Here is a 4,413-nt window from a genome sequence, read left to right as displayed (position 1 = left end):
TTGAAGGTGTATTCATTTTGGCTTTGAAGGTTATTGTGTCTGGGTAGAGAATGCGGTTTTCTCTCTTTGGTACTTTTACGATGTTGTTCTCAGACTGGGGATACATCCAGCTAGTGGAGTAGGTCCGGGCTCCACCCCCTGAACTGGTAACAACCTGCTGCTCTACTCAACATGCTTCTGGCTGAAGCTCAGCAGCCAGGAGGACACCAGCCAGCCAGTAGACAACTGCTGGGAGGCTGGTATCCTATAGGAGCCGAGTACGGAGGTCTGAGGGCCAAACACTGTGAGGAGAAAGGGTGCTCTCCAAAGATATGGAGAGCAAGCCCTACTAGACCTAGAAGGCCCCTTCCAGGAAGTCCATCCAGACTCCATTATCAAGGTTTCATAGCTCTCAGGTTAGCAAGGGCTAGCTGCATCACCACAAAGCAAGCTTGTGAACTTGGAACTGAGACAAACCACTAGCGAGAAGAGGGTTTGGTTTTCTTCCTATTTGTTTTTTGTTTACTTTTGGACAGTTTCTGTTGCTGTCTTCTGCATTCTTCTCCTGTAGCACATCCTCTGCATCTCAGACTTTTTTTTTTTTTTTAATCTGTTAAGGATGCTTTGGCCTTGGCTCCTCCAGCTTTAATGCTCCTATCTTCTTTCCACATCACTGAACAATTGTTCATTCACTCTGGTCTCTGCTTTGGCTCTTGGTGCCCTGTGGATTTATTTACCCTGTGTGGTGGTTTGAATGGGTTTGTCCCTCACAGAATCTCTTGTTTAAATGCTTGGCCCAGGGAGAGTGGCACCATTAAGAAGTGTGGCCTTGCTGGGGGAAGGCCACTGTGAAGGCAGGCTTTGAGGTTATATAGATGCTCAAGCCATACCCAGTCATACATTTCTCCTCCTGTGGCTGCCTGTGGATCAAGATGTAGAACTCTCAGCTCCTTCTCCAGCTCCATGTCTGCCTGCACGCTGCCCTGTAACCCAATATGATGATAACAGACTAGCCTCTGAAACTGTAAGCCAGCCCGTTAAATGTTCTCCTTTATAGGAGCTGCTGTGGTCATGCTCTCTCTTCACAGCAATGAAATCCTAAGACACCCACTATGAAAAATTTCTCCTCTTCCCCCCACTTCTCTCTCCTTTTCTTTATTCTTCCCTTTCTCCCGCTGGCTTTACTAGCATTTCAGGAGAGCACAGGGATAAATGAATGTATCCTGTCCACAGGTTATCTGGAGGCCTCCCTTGTTTGTGTAGTTGTAAGTCATTACTAGGCATCATTCTGCAGATGTATCAGTATATTTCCAAAGTGTCTCCACCGCGTTCTATTCATACCTTCCGATTAGCTGTATCAGTTAGCAAATGTGCGATTAGGGTGCCTCGCCTCTAGGAACCTTCCAATACAAGTTTTCCACAATGAGTATTCCCCAAAGCCTTTCTGTCCTCCCCAACATCTCTCCAGACACTTGAATGTAGTCCAAGCTCTTCCTAAGCCTTGGATGGCCCAGAGCTTTCTATGCAGACAAGACTGGCCTTGAGCTCAGAGATCCACCTGCCCCTGCCTTCAGAGTGCTGGGATTAAGGGCTGCAGTATCAGACTCAGTCCACAGTGATTTCTTTCTTTCCTTCCTTCCTCTTTTCTTTCTTTCTTTGTTCTTTCCTTCCTTCCTTTTGTTTCTCAAGACAGGGTTTCTCTGTGTGGCTAGGCCATCCTGGAGCCTACTCTGTAGAGCAGGCTGGCCTTGAACACAGAGATCTCCCTGCCTCTGCCTCCCTAGTGCCGGGATTAAAGATGTGCACCACTACTACTCAGCTGAGTGATTTTTTTTAAACACCTTATCTTTGGAGGTTGCTTATCACAGAGCGAAACACAAGAAGTTCACTGTGCTCCCTTATTACGTAACAAACATGTCAGCCTTATATGCCTGCCATTTCGTGGACTTCTGACACCTCTGTGCTTCTGTCCTTCCTTGTCTTATAAAGAAATTGTTTTAACATGTGTATATGTTTGTATCTGTGTAAGGGTCTGTGCACGTGAGTACAATTGCCCCAGGAGGCTATAAGAATGTATCAGATGCCCTGGAACTGGGATTAATAGATGACTGTAGACCACTTTAATATGGTGGTGCGAACTGAACTTGTTTTCTGGAAGAGCAGCAAGCACTCTCAACCTCTGAGCCATCTCTCCAGCCCCATCGTTTTGGTTTTTTTCAGGCTTAAAAACTTCTTTGAGACTTTCATACATGTATTCAATGAAATATGATCACATATACTGCCCCCATTTCTGCTCTCCTAATTTCTCATCCTCATTTCATGTCTTCTTTGATATGCCACTAAGTCCAATTAGTGTAGTCCATATCTTCATGCAGGTGGGGTCATCCACTGGAGCACATGAAACATACCAGTGGGAACACTGTAGGAGGAGGCAGAGGAAAAAAGAAGGAAGAAGAAGGAGGAGGAGGAAGGAAGAAGCTCCTTCTTCTTGAAGCAGCTATTAACTGTCCAAAGCTCCTCAGTACAGGCTGGGCCTACAGATCATCTCCTCTATGTGGGAATTCTGGCTGGCTTGATCTTATATAGATCTTGTATGATGGAGTCTTATTGGTCAATCCAGGGTTGGGGTGCACATTATGGCAGAGCACTTAGCTAGAACAGCAAAACTCTTGAGTTCCATCCCCCGTACTACAAAACAGACAACAAAAGCCCAGAAGACCAAGTCTAATCTGACTTTCAGAGACATCTTTACTTACTCCTCCAGAGAAGGCTTGCTGCTCCTTACTCTGGGTTCCCTACAGTACTCCTGGCACTGTATGCACCTGGCATGCAGATACTAAGAGTCATTCATCTCAGTACTATTGTTAGCATGACAGCTGACAACTGCAGCTGCTCAAATATTTTGTGAAAAAAAAAATCTGCACAGCAAGTGTACCTACGGCAAAATGATTCCATGGCCAAGGAGACTCCCCGTACTGTGAACCAACTGGGTTCCTGAAATTGCTTTTCATTATTTATTGAGACGGTCTTTAGCCTCCTGCACCAACCGCTGTGCCCTGGCCTCCCGAGTGCTGGGATTATAATCCTATGTCACTACAACACAACACATGAACCTTCCACATTTTACTGCTCTGTCACTAGCATACCTTCTTGCTCTTTGAAAACAATACCTCCAAATTACTTAAAGTGACTACTGACACATGATCAGGGTCCCTGGGCTACACGGTGAACTCCAAACCAGCAGGAAAATTTAAGAAGGAAGCCAGGAAAATCTGCCCTGTTGACTAAACCAAAGCATGGCCCTCTGATGCCTTTCCCAACCCTTAAGCCTCTAATGTGGTGGCTTGACCCCTCCCTGAAAACCAACTAGAAAAAATGATTTTGTTTTCTTTTTGTCTTACGGGGAACAATTTTCATGTTTCCACTGTTAGTCCTTTTATTCTTTTATTCTTAACTTTGTCTGCATGCACAGATGCATCACATGTATGTGCAGAAGCCAGAAAAGGGCCTCAGATGCCTGGAACTGCAGTTACGGGTGGCTGGAAGCCACCTGATGTGGGTGCTGGGACTGAACCCTGGTCTTCTACATAAGCAGCAGGAAGTTTAGCTTCTCTTCAGAAAGACACCAAGGTGTGGGACACATACTTGCATCCCTGTGCCACAGACTTCAGACAAAGCTCCTTTAAGAGCCGCCAGTTAGTGGGTGAGGAACTGATTTAATGGGTAAAGCGTTTGCTGAGCAAGCAGAAGGACCCGAGTCTGGAGCCTCCGAATACACATAAAACTGGCTATGGTGACATGCCTGAGGTCTCAGTGCTCCTGTGGTGAAATGGGAGGTGGTGACAGGGGAACTTTTGAGAGCTTTCAGACCAGCTGGCCTGCACTATGCAATAGTGAGCGAGTGATTCTGCCTCAAATAAGGTGAGAAATGAGTACTGACTCAAGGTTGTCCTCTGACTTCAACACATGTATGTTGTTCCATGCATGCCAATACACTTATGTATGGTATACATACACAAAGATGTGAAAAAGAGAGCGCCAGGAGTGGTGCTCCAGCACTCTGGAGTTTAGCCCCAGCGCTCCAAGGCAGAAGCAGGCAGAGCTCTGTGAGTTCTAGGCCAGCCGGGATGACACAGAGAAAGCCTGTCTCAAAGTGAAACAAAGTAAGACATGTCAGCTGGGTTGAGGACACTGCTCAGCTGGTAGAAAGCTGCCATGCACACACGAGTGCAAGCTCCAAAATCCGCACAAACCCAGGAGCTGTGGTGTGTGCCCGCCCCTGGGGAGGAGGAGACAAGCCTGGAGCCGAGGGTCTCCCCAGGCTAGGGAAACTGGTGCACTTCCAGATCCCAGTAAAAACCCATCCCGTCCCCCCAAAAGGTGGACAGTGCCTGAGGAACCACCACAGAGGGCGTCCTCTGGTTTCACACAAAC

Source organism: Meriones unguiculatus, chromosome 11 (genome assembly GCF_030254825.1).
Source record: "Meriones unguiculatus strain TT.TT164.6M chromosome 11, Bangor_MerUng_6.1, whole genome shotgun sequence".
Classification (NCBI taxonomy): domain Eukaryota; kingdom Metazoa; phylum Chordata; class Mammalia; order Rodentia; family Muridae; genus Meriones; species Meriones unguiculatus.
Note: the sequence above shows the minus strand (reverse complement) of the source record.